Below are 24,005 nucleotides of genomic sequence, written 5' to 3' on the forward strand. Positions count from 1 at the left end.
ACCACCCGGGCATGTGCCTCCTAGGTTAGAGGAGGCCCAGGGAGGGAGGTGCGAGGCCTGTGGGGTCCCTCCCGGCTCACGCTGGCTGGCTGACTGAGAACCTTGGAGAGACTACAGTGTCATGCTGGCAGCCCCAGGGATGGGCCAGAGGAAAATCTCGCAGGGTGAGGCCCCAGCTGGTTTGTGTTGAGGAAGGAGGCTTCCTGTGAGAGCTGGGCCTTCCAGCAGGCTGCAGAAGCCCTCCCCGTAGGACAGAGGACTGGGGATACTGTCAGGAACTCGGGCTCAGCAGGCTGCTCTTTGGCAGCCAAGGCAGAGGTGTTTAGAGGCCTCGATCCTGCCAGTAGAAGATCGTGGGCAGCCTGGTAAGGAGGTGAGGTCCCTGGTTCTAGGGGTAATCAAGAGCAGGTGACATTTTTGATTGAAACAATGAATGTATGAGGTAGTTCTCCAACCATAGTATCATCTCACCTGTCTTTTAAAATCTTTTGAAAATTAGTAGATTTTACTTCAATAGTACAGCCTGGGGTGAGAGTTTGCCCTCCTCATCACCTCTGGGTGCAGCACCTCCAGTCCAGAACCCTTTCTGGGCCCCTGGGCCTGGACTGGATTCCAGAGAGACCCTCTGCTTCCTTTTGCCCCGTCCCAAGTTCATCATATGATGCCTGGCAGCATCAGTCCGCTGACCCTGACAGAACCTTTGTTGGGCATTTGCTCTTAAATTCTCAGAAAGGAGAAGAAAGGGAGGTGGCTACTGCCCTGGCGACAGTAATCAGATCCTAGGAATCCTGTTATTTGTTTCGGGCCGATGTTTTTACAGATATTTTTGTCTGGGGAGATGAGATCCCATCCCTCCACTAGGGGGCAGTGTGTGGTCCAGCAGGGGCCAATGGCAGGTTTCCCGTCAATTATTTAATGAACCCCCCGAAGCTGACCAGTCACACGCAAGCAAGTAGGTAGCATTTCCAGCAGCTCTGGGGTGGGGGAATAATTCCCCCTTGCTGCTGTATCAATATTCAACTTCTTGTTTAAACATTAAATTAGAATGTCCTCTATCTGAGAAAGAAGAATGGGGATAATTTAGGGCTCTGTTCCTGGAAGTCTGGTTTCATGGTTCACTTGTTCCTAAATCTCTGTCCTAAAGTGGACCAGCCAGTGCAAGCCGTGCTGGGAAGTCTGCTGTGGCCCAGCCAGCGCAAGGCACGCTGGGAAGTCTGCTGTGGACCAGCCAGTGCAAGGCATGCTGGGAAGTCTGCTGTTAGGTGGACCTGACAATGGACAGAAGACTCAAGTGCAATCTAGGCACCACGGTGGGGGTCAGGGAGGTCATCCCCTTCCCTGGACAGGGACCAGGAGTAGGAGGGAAAGGTGGTAGGCGAGACTAAACTTGGTGGGATGTCGGGAGGAGACAACCTCAAACAGGAAGACATTCCTTGCAGACATAGTCCACCATCAACAAAAATTGGAACTCCACACCAGCCCCCACCAACTTCCGAGGAAGAAAGATCAGAGAGGAGGTCCTGGCTGCTAGAAACAACTCAGGTAGCTGAAATCAGGAGGGCACTTATTTTTTTATTTTTATTTTTACAAAGTGTTTATTGATTTATTTGTTTGGCTGCATCAGGCCTTAGTTGCAACACTAGACATCTTCGTTGTGTCACATGGGATCTTTCTCTGCAGCACACAGACTCTAGTTGTGGTACACGGGCTTAGTTGCTCCAAGGCATATGGGATCTTAGTTCCCCGACCAGGGATCAAACCCGAATGCCCTGCGTTGCAAGGTGGACTCTTAACCACTGGACCACCAGGTAAGTCCCAAGAAAGCATTTATTATTCCACATGATATATTGGCTAAGGTACTTGAGAAGCTACTGTAACAAAAAGACCCCAAAATAAAGTCACTTAAATAAAGTAAAAGATTGTTTCTGTCTCAAATCATTGCTCCAAGGTGAGTGTGCCAAGGCCGATGGGGCTTCCAAAAGACTACATGTGTGCTAAGTCGCTTCAGTCATGTCTGACTCTGTGACCCCATGGACTGTAGCCCACCAGGCTCTTCTGTCCATGGGATTCTCCAGGCAAGAATATTGGAGTGGGTTGCCATTTCCCTTTCCAGGAGATCTTCCCGACCCAGGGATCAAACCTGTGATTCCTGCATTGCAGGCGGATTCTTTACCACTGAGGCTCCAAGGGACTCTAGCTGTTGCAATTTTCCAGCTAGTGGGAACAGGGGAAGAGAACGCCCAAGGCAAATGTCTTTTTTTTTTTTTTTTTTTAAGTATAGTTGGTTTACAATGCTGTGTTAGTTTCTGCCTGCTAAGTCTATTCAGTGGTGTCTGAGTCTTTGTGACCCTATGGACTGTAAGTTCCTCCAAGTTCCTCGGTCCATGGGATTCTCCAGGCAAGGATACTGGAGTGGGTTGCCATTTCCTCCACCAGGGGATCGTCCTGACCCAGGGATCAAACCTGCATCTCTTTTGTCTCCTGCACTGGCAGGCAGATTCTTCACCAACAGAGCCACCTAGGAAGTGTTAGTTTTACTGCACAGCAAAGTGAATGAGTTCTATACATAAACATATGAAAAGTTAAAGTGATTCTTTACTGTCTGGACCACGAGGGAAACCCACATATACATACATCCACTCCTTTTTAGATTCTCTCATGTAGGTCATTACAGAATATTGAGTAGAGTACAATAGGTCCTTATCAGTTATCTATTTTATATATAGTAGTGTGAAGGCAAACATCCTTAAGGAACTAATACAGAAATTGTAGGTATCACTTGTGTTTACGTCCCATTGGCCTGGACTTGGTCACATGGCCACACCCAACTGCCAAGGATGCTAGAAAGTGTGGTCTGCAACTGGGGCTCCCAGATGTCCAACTAAAACTCAACAAGGTTTATTACTAGAAGGATGACAGGAAGAATGGCCACTAGAGGACAGTTAACAGTGCCAACCATAAGCAATAAGGAGTCTGGTGATAGGGTTTCTCCAGGGTTGATTAATTTAGTAGCTCACCAATGTCTTCATGTCTTCAAGGATCCAGTATAGTCTCCGGCTTGTTCCCTCATGGCCTCAAGATGGCCACCACTACTCCAGCATCACACCCTTAGGCACTAAAGCAAAAAGGCAGAAAAGAGAATGTTTCTTCCTTGTGTCTGTGAAAACTCAGAAATCCCCTTCTCCAAATGACTTCCTCTAATTCTCCTTGGCCAGAATAGCATTACCTGTCCATTCCTGCTCCAATTACTAGCAAAGGGAGTGGAATGACCAAAATCGGCTTAAGACCTGTTGAGAATCACCCTCAGGGCATGTGATATTTCTACTTCATAATCATTTCTAAGAACTTAGAGACAACTTAACTAAAGGAGAAGTTGAGCTGTGATGCAGTCCCTTTACAAGGCTCAGGCAACTCCCTGATGCTGAGATGGACTTGCAGAGCTGTCCTGAGCTGGGGCAAGTTTCTAGGTCCTTACGGTCCACATTGATCTGTCACTGGAGACAGGCTGTCCCTGAAGAAACGACCTGGGATGAGCCAGTTTCTTCAGCCCAGGCAAATGAGCTCTTCTGGTGTTTCTGCCTCAGGAGCTTGGAGGAAGGATCCCGTTGACCCAGCCCCAGGCCTCTGAAGAGGGGCCACCAGTCAGCTGGGGCCAGAGTCTCTGAGGAGGTGGGATGCAGAGTTTGGAGAAAAATCTAGAACTGGGACTGAGTGTCACTGCTGCCTGAAGAGCCCAGAAATAAACCCTTATACTTACGGTCAATTCTTTTTACATGGGTGGCAAGACAATTCAATGGGGAAAAAATAGTTTTCTCAACATATGGTGCTAGAAAACCGGATATCCACACGCAAAAGAATGAAGTTGGACCTCCCCACACACATCATATTTGAAAAGCAATTCAAAACGTATTGTCATGTAAGGGTTAAAACTATAAGACTCAGAAGAAAACATAGGATTTAATCCTTACCAGTTTGGATTAAGCAATGGTTTAAATATGACACTAAAAGCACAGGTGACTAAAGAAGAAAATAGTTGAATTGGACTTCATTATAATTACATTTGTTTTTTTGTCTCAAAAGGACACCATCAAGGAAGGGAAAAGACCAAATTCCCTGGCAGTCCAGTGGTTAGTCAGGACTCAGCACTTTCACTGCTGAGGTCCCTGGTCAAGGAACTAAGATCCCACAAGCTGCCTGGTGCAGAAAAAAAAAAAAGAGAGAACCCACAGAATGGAATAATTTGTTTTTTCGGGTGGGGGGGCAGTGCTTGTAGGATCCTACTGCATGTTTTGTAGGATCTTAGTTCCTTGACCAGGGATGGAACTCTGTGCCCTGTGCAGTGGAAGTGCAGCCATTGGACCACCATGGAATTCCCTGGAATCAATTATTAATTTTTATCAATTATATATCTGATAAGGGACTTGAATCTGGAATATATAAAGAATTCTCACAACTAAAAAAAACAACAAAAAGCAATTAAAAATGGACAATGGATTTGAAAACATTTCTCCAAGGAAGATGTATACAATGACCCAAAAGTACATAAAAGGATGTTCAACATCATTAATCATTTGGGGAGTAGAACCAAAGCCACGATGAGATACCAACTTCACACCCACTAGGATGGCTATAATCAGAAAGACGAGGCAACGACCAGCATCAGAGAGATGTCTTACATGGCTGGGGGACACAAAATGGTGTAGCCGCTTTGGAAAACAGTTGGGCAACTCCTCAAAAAGCTAAGTGTGGAGTTACCTCATGACCCAGAAATTCCCTTCACCAGTGTATACCCAAGAGAACTGAAAACGTATCCACACAAAAACACGTACTTGAATGTTCTTTTTTTTGGCTGTGCCGGATCTTAGTTGCAGCACGTGGGATGGAATTCCCCAGCCAGACATATAACCCAGGCCCCAGGCATTGGCAGCACAGAGTCTTGGCCACTGGACCACCAGGGAAGTCCCACGTACATGAGTGTATACAGCAGTGTTATCATTATAGCCAAAGGCGATAACAACCCAAATATCCACCAACTGATGAATGGATATGTCCATACAGTGGAATATCATTCCGCAATAAAACGGAAGGAAGTATTGACACATGACACATTGACATAACACGGATGAACTTTGAAAATATGCGGAGTGAAAGAGGCCAGACAGAAAAGGCTTTGGAATCGTTATGAATAGATTCATACCATTCTAATAGAGTCATATGATTCTATTCATATAGAATGTACCAAATAGGCAAATCCATAGAGACAGAAAACAGATCAGTGGTTGCCAGGGGCTGGAGGGAGTGAGGAATGGAAGTGACTGCTAATAGGAACGGCGGTTCTTTTTTGGAATGATGAAACTGTTCTAAAATTAGTAATGATGATTGCCTAATTCTGTAAATATACTAAAAAGGGGGGGGGGGCAAATGTTATGGTAATAATATTTTAAAATGTATAATTTATATTTTATATATTATATATATTTACTTTATCTGTTTACTTTGGTCCCAGGGATAGGGAGATTAACACGGCCTTGTAGCAGTCCCAGCTTCCAATTCAGTGAAACCATTGATCTGTCCACTGTTGGAAACATTCCCCCTGCAAGTTTCAAGAAAAGGAAACAAAAATTCTGTAAGCAATCACTGGGTATAGTCATGATTCCTGACTGTGTGTTTTGTTACAGGACATGTTGGTCTCTGATTCACAGACAGTGTAGCCTCTAAAGTCAGGACCCCGTTTTTCAGGTGTTGCTTCCCAACTAGTCATACCTTGAGTCTTCATGGTGTGGGTCATGCCCCATTCTCTTCGACCAGCTGTTTCTTTTACTTTTTAAAAAAAATTTTATTTATTTATTTTTGGCCATGCTGGGCCTTTGTTGCTGTGCTTGGGCTTTCTCTGGCTGCAGTGAGAGGGGTCCTCTTCCTGCAGAGGCTTCTCTTGCTGCAGAGCAAGGGCTCTAGAGCATGTGGGCGTCAGTAGAATGTGGTCCACGGGTTTAGCTTCCCCCTGGGATGTGGGATCTTCCTGAACCAGGGATCGAACCTGTGTCTCCTGCATTGGCAGGTGTATTCTTAGCCACTGGGCCACCAGGGAAGTCCTGAACGAGCTGTTTCTGAATGGCAAACCATCTTAGAGACAATAGGCTAAGAAAGGCCCACTCCGTCCTGGCTTGCAGATGAAGTGTGCACAGTTGTGCTCGCCCAGCTATCAAGCAGGACAGGGGCAGGGGGAGCAGCAGCTCTGACCCCAGCTTGCTTTAAAGTCATGAGTGAGACGTGACCCCCCATCCCCCACCCCACCCCAGTTGAAATGTTTAGGAAGAGTTCATTTTACTGGAAAGGAAACAAGGATTGAATAGTGATGGCTGAGAGAGAGAGAATTTTACCATCAAGATCCTGGAAGATAATATTCAAAACGAAAATAATGACGAGCCAAAACAATGTGAAAGGACTAAAAAATTGTTGTCGTTGTTCAGTTGCTGAGACGTGTCTGACTCTTTTGCAACTCCATGGACTATCACCCACCAGGCAAGCTCCTCTGTCCTTGGGATTTTCCAGGCAAGGGTATTGAAGTGGGTTGCCATTTCCTTCTCCAAGGGATCTTCCTGACCCAGGGATTGAACCCGAATCTCCTGCATTGGCAGGTGGGTTCTTTACCACTAAGCCACCAGGGAAGCCTATACTGAACACCACTGAACTTTATACTTAAAAATGCCTGAGAGGGGACTTCCCTGTTGATCCAGTTGTCAAAACTCCATGCTTCCAATGCAGAAGACGCGGGTTCAATCCTTGGTCCAGGAACTAAGATCCCATATGCCTTGCAGCCAAAAAACAAATTATTTTTAAATGAGAGAATACATTTTATATTATGCATATTTTACCACAATTAAGTTTTTAAAAATGAGTAAAAAGGAGATGGGAAGTGTGAGGCCAGGTCAGGAAGCACTATGACAAGCGAAGTCAGTGGCTCGAATTTGAAAGCCATCCAACAGATATGTGTCAAGGCTGACTTGTGCTTAAAAGACAGAAGTCCCAAACCAGAAGGTCCTCAAATTTCAGGGAAATTGAAACAGCTCACAATTTGCCTTTAGAAGTCAGACACGTCTTGCCTTTCCACTGTTTTTAAAGCAGCATGGAACTCTCTCATGACAAAACTTTCTTGGTCTGAAAGACCACAGCTGACTCCAGTGAATAACTGTCTGTTTAAACAAGGGCGGGCGGAGGGAAGGGAGGACGATGACAATGATAATGGTGATGATTGATGATGGTGGCGGCAGTGGCTGCTAACATTTTCCAGCCCTTATTCTCAGCCAAGCACTGTCATGGCATGCTAAGTCACTTCAGTCGTGTCCAACTCTGCAATCCTATGGACTGTAGCCCGCCAGACTCCTCTGTCCATGTGATTCTCCAGGCAAGAATACCGGAGTGGGCTGCCATGCCCTCCTCCAGGGGAATCTTCCCAAGCCAGGGGTCAAACCCACGTCTCTTATGTTTCTGCACTGGCAGGCAGCTTCTTTACCACCAGCACCACCTAAGCACTTTTTATACGGTAACTCATTCACTCCGCGTTCAGCCTTTGAGGAAGGGCGTGTACTGACCCCACTTCACAAGATCTGGAAACACCTTCTAAGTCAGGATGATTCATGTGTAGTCAATGTCATTTTGACATTGGTCTTTCCACTTCCGTGTTTGGCCAGTCTGACTCCTGGGGAAGCATGCGAGGTGAGTCTCCCTGGATAAGATCAGAGAGAGGGCAGCATGGGGACTGTGCCCCTGGAACCAGTACCTGGCTTCCCTGCCCTCAGACCTCTGTTCTCAGCCAATGCTGCCCTGTCACCCACTCTTCCATTTCTGCCTCTGCCTTAGCCTCACCATGCTGGGGCTCCAGGCTCCATCTCCTGGCAACCCCACCTCCCCTTTCACTTCTGCATTTGTCTCCCCCACCCCCTGAGCCTCCCCATTCTGTTCCCTGCCCCAGGCAAGTCCCCACACACCCAGAAACATAAGAGAAGCCAAATAAACCTGAATATTTCTTCACCAGGAAACTCCACATCCTAACCATACTGGAAAAACAAGCATTTTTTTTTTTCTTAATCAGAGTTCATGAAACCTCCAATTACTTCACAGTGTTTTGGCAGAGAACAAACAAAACCCAGCATTTCACAAAATGGATTTCTGGCTATTGCAAAATGATCATCAACTGTCCCTACTTCCCAGAGAGGCCGAAAGGAAAATTCGTTTGCAAACAGCTTCTTACTTTCCATTTGGGTTTTAAATATAGTCCGACCCCTAGTTCAGTTACAGAAGGTCAGAACTGAGGTTGAGGGAAAATATTCACACAAAGAAAAGGAAGACATGATCAGCATCCAGTCCAGAGCCAAGAAACTGCTGGAAGCCCTCAGCCCAGCCCAACCCTTTCCCATCAAAACGCCACAGAATTTCAGGACTGAAAGTTACTGTAGACCTATATTAGCCCAGCTGTTACATCCCTGGACAAGCATTTTCCCTTCCATTTGGATTGTCTATAAATTACCATGATTTGATATGTGAAAACAAACACTGAAGTTAACAATGGCTTAAAGAGAACTCTGGGCCTGACATTTAAGAAAACAGGCGGTTTCTACTTCTTCCCTCTTGTACCTGAATGCCATGCTGTGAGGAAACCTAAAAGGGCTTGAGAACCCCTTACACAGCAAGGAGATCAAACCAGTGCATCCTAATGGAAATCAACCCTGAGTATTCATTGGAAGAACTGATGCTGAAGCGGAAGCTCCAATACTTTGGTCACCTGATGTGAAGAGCTGACTCACTGGAAAAGACCCTGATGCTGGGAAAGATTTAGGGCAAGGGGAGAAGGGGACGACAGAGGATGAGATGGTTGGATGGCATCACCGACTCAATGGACATGAGTTTGAGCAAACTCTGGGAGACAGTGAAGGACAGGGAGGCCTGGCATGGTGCGGTCCACAAGGTGGCAAAGATTCAGACATGACAGCAACAAAAGAAGCGAGAATTATTTCTCTTTTCTCTTAGGTAAGAGGCCAGAGGTGGGAAGTCAGGGCTCAAGGATTTAGCCACCCCCCAAATTCATTCAAAGACCCCAGGCGTTGGCTACCCTGTCTGTCCATTCACGCTCAGTTTTCATCTCATGGTCACTCCTGCCATTGCACCCATACTCAGCCAGCAGATCTGACTCAGAGATCACTCTCATCACTTCTGCTTTCAAGGGGAACTGGGGGGAAAAAAACCGAAAACAGTTGTTAGTTGGGAAGCCAGGTGCCCAACCAAAAAATCTGTTGCTGTATAAGATAGAGAAATGGGTATTAGGGAGGAACTGGCCATGTCTGCCACAGAGGGCTCCTATGGAAAAATGCAAGTCATTTTATGACACAAATTTCCAGAATTCATTGTGCTGAAGCATGAAGAATGTCACATTTTGTTTTATTTGGAACTCGCTAGCATCTTGGGCACAGTTCCACTTTGTTCTTAATGCCAAAATCACATCTCAAGAAAAAAATGTAATGGCTATTGGACTTGGCTGCTGGTGGACTCTGGACTGTTTAGGCTTGATTCTGGGCTCTCCTTACAAGGCAAATGGCTTTGGGCAAGTTACCTACCTGCCTGTGACTCCGTTTCCTCATCTGTAAAATCAGGGATGTGGTAGTCTCCAAAGATGACCCCAAACAGTCCCAGCCCCCCATGTACACAGGCCCCTCCTCCATCAAGACCTGAAGCTTACGTCTAACCCTTGAGTCTGGGATGGGACTGGGACCCAGCAGATGTGCTGGGCGTGCCACTCTGGGCCTGACATTTAAGAAAACAGGCGGTTTCTACTTCTTCCCTCTTGTACCTGAATGCCATGCTGTGAGGAAACCTAAGCAGCTGCCTGGACAGGCCCACATGGAAGACAACCAGGTTCCTAGCTCATCCAACAGTCTCCACTGAGCTCCCCGCCTTGTGAGGGAGCCCTGTGGGAAGTGAATCTTCTGGGCAGTCAGCTATCCCCGTTGATGCCATGTAGAGCTGAGGGATGATCCTGCCGAGTCTATGAAATGCAAGCTGTGAGCAAAGAAATGATTGTTGCTTTAAGCTGCTAACTTTGGGGATAGTTTTTAATGCAGCAACAGATGTTACTGTTTAAGCACTAAGTTGTGTCCGCCTCTTTTGTGACCCCATGGACTGCAGCCTGCCAGGCTCCTCTGTCCATGGGATATTCCAGGCAAGGATACTGAAGTGGGTTGCAATTTCCTTATCCAGGGCATCTTCCTGACCTAGGGATCGAATCCCCATCTCCTGCATTGTAGGCGGATTCTGTACCACTGAGCCACCAGTGGAACGCACAGCAATAGATGACCAGAAGGCAAATTGATAGGTACAAGTAGGATGCTGTTGAAATAAAAACTTTAAACATGGGGCACTGGTTTGGGAACCAGATGGTAGGAAGGGCCTCAAGCAAACTGTTAGTGAAGCTTAAAGAACCGTGAGGAGATTGCTATTGGATGCTGAAGAAAACAGAACCCCAAGAAAAACAAACATCATATATTAATACATACATGTGGAATCTAGAAAAATGATGTAGATCAACTTATTTGCAAAACAGAAATAGAGACATAGACATAGAGAACAAACACATGGACACCAAGAGGAAAAGGAGTGGGGGGGGGCATGAATTGGGAGACTGGGGCTGACATATATACAATCCTATGTATGAAACAATTAGTAAGAACAGGGAACTCTACCCAGGCTCTGTGTGACCTAAATGGGAAGGAAATCCAAAAAAGGGGATATATGTATATGCAGGGCTGTACGGCAGAAACGAACACATTGTAAAGCAACTATCATCCAATAACAATAAAAATAATTAACTGAAAATAAAATTTGAAGAAAAAACTAGGACCCCAGCAGGTAGCCAAGGTTGGATAAAAGCAGACACTTGTGAGTAGACCCTGAGTGAGCAGGTGGCCTCCATTTCCCCATCTGTGGAGTGGTGGTGATATAGACATCTTCCTCCCAGAGCGGTGGAAGGAGCGGATGAGTTAAGGTGTGTGCACAGCGTCAGGCATATAGCGAACATTCTCCTTTCATCATCAGCCTAATCATCTGATGAACAGATGAATGGAATTCATTGCAAAACCATAAGGTAGACAGGAAATTAACTCCATTTTAGAGATGAGAAAATGGAAGCTCAGAGGTATTAAAAAGGTTGCCAGAGACAGAATGGGTACAATTATTCTCATTTTACAGATGAGGAAACTGGGGCTCAGGAAGTTAAGTAACAAACTCAAGGTCAAAGGCAGGTCCAGGCTCCCCCTCTGTCCTCAGTCACATCCCCCTCTTTAGACTTCTGCCCTAACCCAGCAGGATTTCATAGAAAGCACAGGTGGCCGTCCTCACCAATGGCCAGGACAAGTGGCCTGAGATGACGGGAGGTTCTGCAGTAGCTTGAGCCTTCCAAAATCTGCCCGGGGCCTCACCGGCTCAGGTCTCACTGGCTCGTGTTGCAGGGAGTCCCCCTGGGAAATGTTGGCTCAGGAACCCCCACCCCTCTCCCAGTGGGCTCAGCACCTTCCCCTGCCTAGGAGGATGGAGGTGGGCGTGGGTGAGTGTAGGGGGGAGTGTGGGGGAGGGGGGAGGGCTGGACTTGGAGACCCTCAGGACCTCACCCCCAGTTGGCTGGTGCACCATGATTGGGTCCTTTGGGTTTAAGGTGCTATGTGGCTGGAACTTCCTCAAGAAACAGAAGTTCCCCGGGGCGGGAGTGTTAAGAGTTCCTAATCGGTAGCAGACAGCAAGAGCTGGGTGTCTTTCTGGATTTTTAGTCAAAGGATGGAGTCTGTTTGGAAGGAACGGAAGTGGAAAGGCATGGAGGAAAAGTCCAGAGTGTGGAAGTCAGAGGCGGGGTGGACTGGTACCTACGGGAGGTTTTGGGGGCGGGGGGGGGGAGACTGCAGTTCAGAAAAGCTCGCGGATGAAGAGCGTTCTTTGTGCCGGGCTCTGAGCTCCGCGAACCCGCCAGGTGGGGACGGCCTGCGGCGAGCCGTCCACAGGTCTCGTCCCGCGGACCCCAGCGCGGCCTCCGTGCAAGCTCTCCATCCCACCGACCTCTGGAGAACCAGGGGCGCAGGAGAACTAGGGGGACCCGGCTAGACGACCTGAGCGCAGCGAGGCAATAAACGGGAGAAAGGCAGACGCGGGAAGGAGCTGGAGGGGGACAGGAGGAGGATTTTTGTCTTGAGCGCTGGGGGGTGGGGGTGGGGGGCTCGGCCCTGCCTCCTGGGAGGCAGACGTGAAGCGGGGGCGCTCAGAGGCGCCCGGGGACACCTGCCGCCTCCCGGGGAGTCTGCGGGCGCCCTCAACGACGGCCGCAGGGCAGGGGACGCAGGTCTCGGCAGGTGGACCCCCGCCCCTCACCGGCGCCCCAGCCGGCCTCTCCCACTCTGGCTTAGGGCCCCCCCCCCACCCAACCCCCAGATCTCGCAACCTCAGGGCTGTGCCCCCGGCCTGGAACCCTTCCGCCACGCATTTAACTCCGCGTCCTCCCAGGCCTACTCCCAGGCCTCCCCAGCAGCCTCCCTCGGCCGTGCACCCCTCCCGGGGACAGTTTCCCCAGAGCCCCACAGCCCTCGGGTCCAGCGTCCTCTCCCCTCCCCATCGAGGAGTCCGCAGGCTCCGACAGGCAGATGCCGAATGAACTGGAAGAGCTGGAGCGGCGGGGACGCGGGGCGCGGCGGGTCAGCCCCCTCCCCCCCCATGGACCCCCACGCCCGCCTCCCAGGGGCCGCCACGTGGGTGGAGGCAGAGACCGCAGGACCCGGCGCGGCCGCCGGGAGCCCTTTCCTGGCCCAAGGCCGCCCCCTGGAGGCCAGAGCCTCCCAGCGGGCACGTTCCCCGGCTTGAAGCGCCCCCTAAGTCCGACCTCTGGCCGGGTGCGCCCCCGAGAGCCCCTCCCCCCCCACCTCCCCACCTCTCGCCAGCGTCCACGACTGTAGGTCTCTGAATCAGACCGGGCGCCTCCTGGTGAATACAGGAGAAGGAGCGGCCCGGAGAGCAGATCTGAATCCGCCACGACCCGGCCTCTTGTCGCAGACTCCCCCGCTCCCCTGGGTGACACGTGCACACCCTGGGCACACACGACATGCGCTCACACACATCCACCTGTGCCTGCTCGCACACGCGTCCACAGCGCCCTTTCTGGAAGTATGGTCCACCCTTCTGCCCACCTCACCTCGCCTGGGTCATCCCCAGATGGTGCTCCCCAGGCCTTGCCTCCCGTCTCAATCCCTCCTGCTGCTCAGGTTCGCTGCAGGGCAGAGGTGCGCGCCTGCTCAGTCCTCTGTCCTGTCTGACCCCACGCACTGCAGCCCACCAGGCTCCTCCATCCAGGGCATTTCCCAGACAAGGGTACTGGAGTGGGTTGCCGGTTCCCCCTCCAGAGGAACCTTCCTGACCCAGGGATGTAACCAGAGTCTCCTTGTCTCCTGCATTGGCAGGTTCTTCACCCCGAGCCACCTGGGAAGCCAGGGCAGGGGTAGTATTGGTATTTCCCAGAATCCCTTAGGGATGCCCACCTTCCAGACTAGGCCCTTCCACTGCCTACTCACACGTAACCCACTCATGAGCCAGGCCCCTGGGAACAGAATACCGGATAAATTAGCACTGCTCTAAGAATGGATTTGACAATGACTAGCGTGACTGCACCTTAACTCAGCCAGAGGGGCTATGTTGGTGGAATTGTAGGTCATGTGACAGACTGTGGCGGGGGGCGGGGAGGAGATCTCAGTAATCTCCACCAACCTCTTTATTGACTAATTCATCATCTTTCCCCCTCGATTTGAAATGCCACCTGTATCCTTTGGTCTGTCTCTGGACTCTCAAACGGTTCCATTGATGTCCAGTCTGCATTGGACAGGGCTTCCCAGGTGGCGCTAGTGGTAAAGAACCCACCTGCAATGCAGGAGACATAACGAGATGCAGGTTCCATCCCTGGGTTGGGAAGATCCCCTGGAGGAGGACATGGCAACCCACTCCAGTGTTCTTGCCTAAAGAATCCCAGTTATAACTTCTGGGCATACACACTGAGGAAACCAGATCTGAAAGAGACATGTGCACCCCAATGTTCATCGCAGCACTGTTTATAATAGCCAGGACATGGAAACAACCTAGATGCCCATCAGCAGACGAATGGATAAGGAAGCTGTGGTACATATACACCATGGAATATTACTCAGCCATTAAAAGAATTCATTTGAATCAGTTCTAATGAGATGGATGAAACTGGAGCCCATTATACAGAGTGAAGTAAGCCAGAAAGATAAAGACCATTACAGTATACTAACGCATATATATGGAATTTAGAAAGATGGTAACGATAACCCTATATGCAAAACAGAAAAAGAGACACAGAAGTACAGAACAGACTTTTGGACTCTGTGGGAGAAGGCGAGGGTGGGATGTTTCAAGAGAACAGCATCAAAACATGTATATTATCTAGGGTGAAACAGATCACCAGCCCAGGTTGGATGCATGAGACAAGTGCTCGGGGCTGGTGCACTGGGAAGACCCAGAGGGATGGGATGGGGAGGGAGGCGGGAGGGGGGATCGGGGTGGGGAATACATGTAACTCCATGGCTGATTCATGTCAATGTATGACAAAAACCACTACAATATTGTAAAGTAATTAGCCTCCAACTAATAAAAATAAATGAAAAAAAAAAAAGAATCCCAGGGATAGAAGCTGGAGGGCTACAGTCCATAGGGTTGCAAAGAGTCGGACGTGACTGAGTGACTGAGCACACAAACACACATTTTACACAAAATTTACAAGAGTCCACACCTGGTGTTGCACAGTGCTGTGCGCTTAGACGAATGCGTGTCAGGGGTCCACCATTTTGAATCACACAGAATAATTTCACTGCTCTGAACATCCACTGTTCATCCTTCTCCCTACTCCCCTAGGACCCTAGGCATTGATCTTTTTACTGTCTGTATAGTTTTGCCTTTTCCAGAATGTCATATAGCTGGAATCATACAGTAAATAGCCTTTCCAGACTGACCTCTTTAACTAATTGATAGTTTGAAGTTACTTGACATCTTTTTGGTGGCTTGATAGCCACATTTCATCTTAGTGCTGAATAATATTCCACTTTATGGATGTATATTTCACTATCCATTCGCCTATGGAAGGATGTCATGGCTGCTTTTTAGGTTTCAGCAATTATGCAAACATTATGAAATTAATCATTTAACATTAATAATTTAATAATCATTTGATTATTGAGTGATTAATAATCATTTAATAAATTATGAAATCATAACACTGCTATATATATCCACGTGCATGTTTTTGTGTGGACATAAGTGCTGGGGTCCAGCCTCGGCAGGATCCAGGGGGTACCCTCAGGATGAATGGCGTAGGCGAGAGATAGAAGACACGTGAGATCAGCCTTGATAGGGCCAAGTCTGCGAGGGAGAGAGAGAGACAGAGAGAGAGAGTGACCAGACGGGGGGTGCAGAGTCTGGCAATGCTTTTTTTATACCGTGGCTTTTATACCCCAAGTTAGTACATTTCTAAGGGGAAGATAGTTTAACATTACATCAGCTTGTTCTTCATGAAACCAGGATGTTTTCTGCATACTTCTTTGTTTATGAGGGTCTTGTACATTATCTTCTGGCCTTGGGGCCTATTAACATTTTATGCAGGTCAGGTGAATGTAAACCTATTTTCTGTTTCTCTGGTGACCTTAACTGAAAGGTAGCAGTCTCATAGGGCAACAGTACAGAGTAGAAGTATAACCTTGTTAACACAAAAATTAATCCTTCTGCAGAAGTTGTCAGTTGAGTTTATCTGAGAAGTTTACCCCACACAGACTCTGCGGCTTCAGTGAGGCAGCCTCTGCCTAGCACTCCTGGCTGACAATTAACAACCATTTCATTGTTACGACACTAGGGCTAAGTTCTTATTTCTCTAGATCTTTAACTATATTAACAATGGTTTCTATAACACAACCTTAGCACATTAAGAGCAAAAACACAGCAAGCAAAACACAGCAAGCAAACGTCAACCCAATAACCACCTTTAGAATAATTTTTCTCATGTTTTCTAATAGGACTCCTTCACCCCTCAAAAATGCTCCATGTCTATTAGGGCTTTTATATGATCAGGTTCTTTATGTTATTTTATGATTAGGGTATTATAAGCAATCATGCATATTAGTACCAAGGGCATAAACGCATTTGCCAAACAAACTAAAATACCAGCAAAGGAGTTTAAATTAAAACACTCCTTTCACCCTGGATAATCTCATAAAATACCACCACCTGGGAAACTTATTGATTAAAGTTCTAAATTGATTCTTATTTGGAAAGAGATCGGGGAAGGCCTTCTGCTTGTGTCACAAAAATTAGGGAGTAGTCTATCGAGGCAGGCATCAGAAAGACAGATATCATCTTTAAGGTGAGCACCAGGGGCAGCTTTTCGAAATCCCTGAAAACCTGATCTGTCTTGCCTGTCAGGCTTTCTCCTCGTGACCTTGTCATGGGTAGGGTCTCGTGTGTTGGCTCCCAGCACATAAGTTTTCAAGTCCTTTGAGTAAATACCTTGGAGTGTGATTGCTGGATCATATAGTAAGGCTGTTTAGCTCTGTAAGAAACTGCCAAGCTGTCTTCCAAAGGGGCTGCTTTGCATTTCTACCAGCGATGAATGAGACTTCCTGTTGCTCCACCTCCACGTTGGTATTTGGAGCTATCCACGTTGGAGTTGGAGTTGCTCCACCTCCACGTTGGTTTTGTTTTGTTTTTCAGTTTTTTGGATTTGAGCCATTGGATTTTAATAAGCATGCAGTGGTATCTCACTATTTTAATCTGCAATTGCCTAATATGGATTATATTGCCATCTTTTCCTATGCTTATGTGCTATGTGTATGTCTTCTTTGGTGAGGTGTCTGCCTCCATCTTTTGCCCATTTTAAACTGGGTCATTCTTTTTTTTTTTCTCATTGCTGAGTTAGAAGAGTTCTTTGTATATTTTGCATGTAAGTTATCAGATATGTGTTTTTCAAATATTTTCTCCCAGTGTCTGACTTGTCTGTTCATTCCCTTGATGGAGTTCTACTTTACAAAGCCCATGGTGGCTCAGTGGTACAGAATTCGCCTGTCCATGCAAGAGACACGGGTTCAATTTCTGATCTGGGAAGATTTCACATTCCATGGAGCAACTAAGCCCATATGCCACAAACATTTAGCCTGTGCTCCCGAGCCCAGGGGCTGCAACTACTGAGCCCACAGGCCCCAGAGCCCCTGCTCTACAAGAAAAGCCTCCACAATGAGAAGCCTGAGCACCTCAAAGAAGAGTAGCCCCTACTCGCCACAACTAGAGGAAACCCATGCACAGCAACAAACACCCACCACAGTAAAAAAAAAAAAAAAAAAATCTTAAAAAAAAAAAGAAAAGAAAAACGCTGAGACTTCCCTGGTGATCGAGTGGCTAAGACTCCATGCTCCCAATGCTGCCTGAGTTCAGTCCCTGACCAGGGGAACTAGATCCCATATCCCAAAACTAAGGCCCAGAGCAGTCTAATAAATAAATATTAAAAAAGAAGCCCACTGTTGCCCCTGCCTCTGCCTTGGCCTCTAATCCAGCTTCTATCAGTAAAATAAGGATATATTGACCTGACTTCCTCGTCTTCCTCTCAGTGGATCTGAACCTTTGCAGGAGAAAAGGGTCCATGTATTAAGCCCCTACTTCCACCAAGTGTTGTCATGAAGATCAAATGCTTTAGTCTTTATAAAGCCCTTGGAACAGGGCCTGAAACATTAAGTGCTCAGTTGCTGTGGAAAATTATAATAACAAGCATCACATCTTTTAATAGCAAATAGAGTCAGTCCTTCCTCATTACTCTTCCTTTTCAGGATTTTCCTAGCTATTTTCACACATTTACTCTTCTAGGTAAGTCATTTGATTAATTTTTAAATATCCTGTTTGGATTTTTTAAATAAGTAATTCAGAAAAAAAAATGGGCATTTTCATGATGTTGACTAGATTTCTCATTCAAGAATAAAGACTGTCTTTTTATTTAAATCTTTCTTCACATAGGACTTACACAATCCTTACCTGGGGTTATTCAAGGAGGGTGGCGGCAGGTGTGTTAGAAGTCCAGCCTGCTGCAGACTTTCTGGGACCTGAAAGGTTACCTTTGCATTCCTGTTCACACCAGTGAAAACTCGGCGTCAGGGAGGCGGGGAGGGATAGCCAATTAGCTGATGACCTCCTGGGATTGAATCCCACTTTACAAATGACAAAGCTGAGAATTCCAGTGGCCTGCCTAAAACCCAGAACAGGTAAGAAGTGGGGACGGGATTCAGACGGGGTTGCCTGTGGCTGTCCCACCGGGGAAGGGAGGGCAATGCTGCTTTTCTCTCATTTATTTCAGGATTTCCTGTCATTCTCATATTGTCCACCTGGGGGCGCCGGATAACAAGATTGTGAAGGGAGCCTTGCAGAGCGCTCTGGGCCCCCTGCTCCTATTGCTTCCGCTCATAGGCTCCTCCTCCACGCCGGCCCTGGGGCCGAGGGAGACGCCCCAGGTGACATCTTTTGCTCGCCCTCCCCAGCCCTGAGTGCGAGAGGCCTGGCCTGTGCTGATCAAGGTCACACATCAAGACGCGGGCGGTCTGGCCCCATCGCTGGCCTCGGCCCTGGGCCCTGCCCCCTCACCTCCTCCATCACCAGAACTCCTTTTTCTTCTCCCCTTTTCTCCTCCCTTTCCTTCTCCATCTTTGCCTTAAAGCCGAGGGCCCAGCAGGTGACCTCCCGGGGCTGCTCACAGGCTCGCGGGAGCTGCCTGTCCTTCCCTCCCCCTTGGTGCCCCCTCCGCCATCTCCGTCTGTCACACCTGTTTCTGAGCCTGCACCCCATCCCTGCAGCTCCCGAAGGCAGGCCCGCAGGGGCCTCCCTGCAGTGTGCGGGGTGCACCAACAGCATGAGGTCCCCCGGGGTAAAGAAATGTGTCTGGACAGGACAGGGATCCTCAGGACCAACCTCAGGGGGGCTGCCCTGGGGTCCTCTGCCCCTGGCATTCCCAGCAGGAATGGACTGTGGGACTTGACTTTCAATTAAGGAGACCCGGAACAACTGACCAAGAACCCAGAGCAGCCAGGTCTTAGTTTACACAGAGGACACACCTTAGTTTACATAGAGGGACTCGCCTGAGTGTGGGCACGGCCCACTGGGGCCAGGGGGTCCTTGAGTCAAAACCTAAACTGTGTATTAAAAAGCAGAGAAATCACTTTGCTGACAAAGGTCCGTATAATCAAAGCTATGGTTTTTCCAGTAGTCATGTATGGAGGTGAGAGTTGGACCATAAAGAAGGCTGAGCACCAAAAAATTGATGCTTTTGAACTGTGGTGTTGGAGAAGACTCGTGAGAGTCCCTTGGACTCCAAGGAGACCCAACCAGTCCATCCTGAAGGAGATCAGTCCTGAATATTCATCGGAAGGACTGATGCTGAAGCTGAAACTCCAGTACTTTTGCCACCTCACGCGAAGAGCCGACTCATTGGAAAAGATCCTGATGCTGGGAAAAATTGAAGGCAGGAGGAGAAGGGGACGACAGAGGATGAGATGGTTGGATGGCATCACCGACTCAATGGACATGAGTTTGAGCAGGCTCCAGGAGATGGTGAAGGACAGGGAAGCCTGCGTGCTGCAGTCCATGGGGTCACCAAGAGTAGGACACGACTGAGTGAACAACACGTCGTGGCAGGCATTAACTGATGTGGACTTTCGTGGATAGAAAGCGCCTACCTTTTCAAGTCTCTTTCCCACCTTCTGTGGAGGAGAAAGCTCAGTTCAGGGTGAGGACACCTGGCCGCCTCTGAGCACCTTCTGTCCAGAGGACAGCAGGCCCCCCTCGGGCCTCTGGTCACCCCAGTGCACAGCTCGAATGTGGCCCCGTATCGCCGCCGCGCTCATCTTTATGGTTTTACTTTCTGTTTCTGACAAGGGATCCTTGTCCTCTGCTTGTGAGGACATAGTTTCTTTTTTAAGGAAAAAAGCGAATCGATTTAAGGACTTAACAGAGGAGGTGGGGCTCAGGGGAACAAACCTGTCACAGGCCCTGGGATGGCTGGAGTTTGGGAAATGGGAGGTGTGCTCTTCTGAGCCATGATACCATCAGGTAGGAGGTATTGTCCGCTTGCACAGATGAGGAAACTGAGGCCTGGAGCGGTGAAGTGACCATGACAGTGAAAGCCCTTTGGGTGGGAATGTGCTTCCCTCTTTCTCCCATTGCCCACACCTGGCATCCCAGAACCTGGGCCCCTTCTCATGGGGCCAGGAGCCCACACCTTGGCTGGTACCTGGACTTGGGGGCTGGGATGGCAAAGCCCATTCGTTTCTTTAAAACTAAGGTCAGGACTGGATGAAGCCAGAGAGGCTGTCTCCTCAGGGCCCAAAATGAAGGGGCGCCCAAAAGCAGTGATTAAGACAACCCAGTTAACAGTCGGGGGCCTGAGCAGCAGTTCTGTCGCCAAAGCACTGGGCTCCTGAGAGGTACCCCCGGTGGAGGAGAGAGCGCAGACCCACAGGAGGGGTGTCCCACAGAGGATGCGTGTGTTGTCATTGTCTCCATGTGGCAGCGGGGGAGACTCCAGCCTGGCCACGCAGCCAGTGCATGGAGGGGCCGGGCCTTGAACCCGGGTCTGTTGGACACCAGAGAGCCCCGAATGCCAGGCCACACACCAGCCGTGGGGCCGCTCCCGCCCTGCTGTGGGCGTGTCATGGCCCCGGGAAACTGGGCTGTTACCTGTGTCTGTAGCCCGCCCAGGGCTGCAGTGCGGGCCCAGGGACGTGGTGGGCAAGCTGAGACTGAAACCCGGCCGTCACCGAGCTCCTCTCCTCTCCTGGACCCTGGGTCTGTCCCGTCGTCTCCCCACACAGGATGCTGTCACGTGGTCAGGCCCCCTCTTCTCCCTGGTGGGACGGGGACGGTCAGTTAGTGAAGGAGCTCTTGGACTCAGAGGCGCATGCGTGCCTTAAGCAGCTTGCCTTAAGTGCTGTGAGTGGACATCCCCTCGGAATTTGTTGATGAGGACCCCAGACGTCTCTGGAGGTTGGAGCTGCCCTGGAGACAGGCCCTTGCTTTTGGTGTTACCCACCCCCACCAGGTGAGGCTTCCCTGGTGACTCCGTGGTCAAGAATTTGCCTGCCAGTGCAGGAGATGCGGGTTGGATCCCTGGGTCAGGAAGGTCCCCTGGAGAAGGAAATGACTACCCATTCCAGTATTCTTGCCTGGGAAATCCCATGGACAGAGGTGCCTGACGGGCTACAGTCCATGGGGTTGCAAAAGGGTCAGACACAACTGAGCAACTAAACAATAACCCCCACCAGGCAGTATCTGGGACTCCAGGCTTGGCTCCCAGGGAGAGTTCGAAATCTTCAGAGATTTAAGAAGCCATCTGAGTGCAGAATTAAGCAGTCATTTCACCCACCTAATTTGGAGGGTTTTTTTTCTTTTTTGGCTGCACCATGCAGCATGCAGGGCTTTGTTCCCCAAGCAGGGTTCGAACCCATGCCCTCTGCAGTGAAAGCATGGAGTCTTAACCACTGGGCCAGCAGGGAATTTCCCATCCTGCAGAAACTTTATGCAAGTTGCCTATATCAGACTTTTCCATGGGATTCAAGTTTGTTTTCACAGAAACCCCCACAATCCTTCTGTTAGCCCTCAGGTTTCAGCAGCTTATGTGACACTGAATTACTTGAAGGGTTACAGTGGAAAGGACTCAACAGGCACAAACCGGTTTGGGGACAGACATCCTGGAGCTGGCTCAGCTGGGGGTGACCTGCAGGCATGGAGGGACAGGGGTGCCAGAGAAGCCAGCAGGTTGTGCCTGTTTTGTGCCAGCTCTTCAAGCCCAGATGCCCTGATAGTTCCCACTCCCTTTCTATGGGCCAAGTGAGCCCTCCAGCACCTCCTCCCCACACACACTGGGGCATCCACCCCCCCGGAGTTGGGACTCCTCATCCTTGTGGCTGCCCCATTCTCATCCCACATCTGGTGACCAAAACCTCTGGGAATGGATGAGATGCCCCCTCACTCAAGTCCACTACCCCCCATTCTTTTCTTTAAAACTAAGGTCAGGACTGGGTGAAACCAAAGAGGCTGTCTCCTCAGGCCCCAAATTGAAGGGGTGCCCAAAAGCAGTGATTAAGACAACCCAGTTAACAGTGGGCAATTCCCTGTAGCTCATGCGGTAAAAAATCTGCCTGCAATGCAAGAGACCCAGGTTCAGTCCCTGGGCTGGGAACATCCTCTGGAGAAGGAAATGGCAGCCCACTCCAGGATTCTTGCCTGGAGAATCCCATGGAGAGAAGAGCCTGGCGGGCTATAGTCTGTGGGGTTGCAAAGAGTCAAACACGACTGAGCAACGAACACCACCCACAGGGTCTGAATGGACATTTCTCCAAGGTACACAAAAGCCCAACAAGCATATAAAAAGAGGCCCTTGAGATCATCAGCTCTTAGGGAAATACAAGTCAATACCACATCATACCCACTAGCATGGCTATAATCGAAAAGACAGATGATAACAAGCATTGGTGAGAACATGGAGAAATTGGAACCCTCCTACACTGCTGATGGTTATGGAAAATGCTTTAGCAAACTGGTTGTGGAAAATGCTTTAGCAAACTGGTGGTTCCTCAGTAAGATAAACATAGAATTATATGACCCAGGAACTCCTAGGTATGCCACCAGGAGAAATGAAAACATGCCCGCAGAAAAATTTGTACACAAATGCTGTTCATAGTAGCATTACTCATAATAGCCAATAAGTGGAAAACAGCTTAAATATTCATAAATAGATGGGTGGATAAATAAAATATTTATCCATACAATGGAGTATCACGCAGCCAGATCTTGGCTTCTAATGCCATTCTCCAATAAAAGGAACCTGGTCTCCTTGGAGAAATGCCTGATCATAGAACTAGGGCAGGGATTATACAGAATGTCTGGGCTTGTCTGGGCTTCCTGTGTAGCTCAGTCGGTAAAGCATCTGCCTGCAACTCGGGAGACCTGGGTTCAACTTTTGGGTAGGGAATTTCCCCTGGAGAAGGAAATGGCAACCCACTTTGGTATTCTTGCCTGGAGAATCCCATGGACAGAGGAGCCTGGCAAGCCACAGTTCATGGGATCGCAAGAGCCGAGCACGACTTAGCACTATCTTTCTTCTTTCTTATACAGAATGAGCCTAGAGCACTTTGCAATGCCAGAAACTACGGAAAGACTCAAACACACACATACAAACACGTATACTGTGTTAAAGGGACACGGGCCAACTGACAGAGCTCCCAACAGGCAAAGGTTGAACAATCTGAAGAAGATAAGGAAGGAAGGAAGGGAGGGAAGAAGTTTCAGATGAGGGATTGGGTGGAGCTTGCCTTGGTCACCGGTCCTCAGAGGCTTCTGCTGGTCACCTGTCTTCACCAATCAGCATGGGGGGCTGAAACCAAGCAGCTCTTTGCTTCTTCCCCACCTCCGTGTGCCCAAGAGGCTTCTCTGGGGAGAGTGCCTGGGTCCCGGTGGCCCATGTACACCAGGAGGACCCCTGCGCTATAGCGATATAGCCCACCAGGAAGCAGGTGCAGTCAGAACCATCTTGTCTTGTTGTGCGGGAACCCAGCGGAGGTGGGAGTGGAAACCCAGCTCAACACCCAGTGTGGTCACTCACCAAGCCCTGGATCCCAGCGTGGGGCCGAGGTAGGGGGCTCTCCCAGAGAGGCGCCTTTCCCTAACTCACACAAGGCATCCCTGGACCAGCACCAGTGCGGGACGCAGACCCCTCGGCTCCAGGATCTGCATTCTCCCTTAGCCTCTCCCCTCTTGGTCCAGCCCTGGGTCCATCTCTCCAGGCAGGGCTGGGAGCCTTCCCTCCTCCACGTGTCCTCAGGGAGCCCTGTCCATGCCGGGAACCCTCCCCCTGACCCAGACTGCTGGCTTTCCGCTCTCCCGGACTTTCC

The 24,005-nt window shown here is 49.2% G+C and overlaps 1 long non-coding RNA gene across 1 annotated transcript; it reads right to left on the reverse strand.

Moving 5' to 3' along the window:
* Window positions 1-2,991: 2,991 nt before the first annotated feature.
* LOC122423690 lies at window positions 2,992-23,846 on the reverse strand. The gene is made up of 3 exons (XR_006264198.1): window positions 23,717-23,846; window positions 20,794-20,960; window positions 2,992-3,115 (listed from the first exon to the last, which is right to left on the reverse strand). It is a non-coding gene; the product is annotated as an uncharacterized LOC122423690 (long non-coding RNA).
* Window positions 23,847-24,005: the final 159 nt, after the last annotated feature.

This window comes from Cervus canadensis, chromosome 21 (assembly GCF_019320065.1).
Source record: "Cervus canadensis isolate Bull #8, Minnesota chromosome 21, ASM1932006v1, whole genome shotgun sequence".
In the NCBI taxonomy this organism is placed as follows: Eukaryota; Metazoa; Chordata; class Mammalia; order Artiodactyla; family Cervidae; genus Cervus; species Cervus canadensis.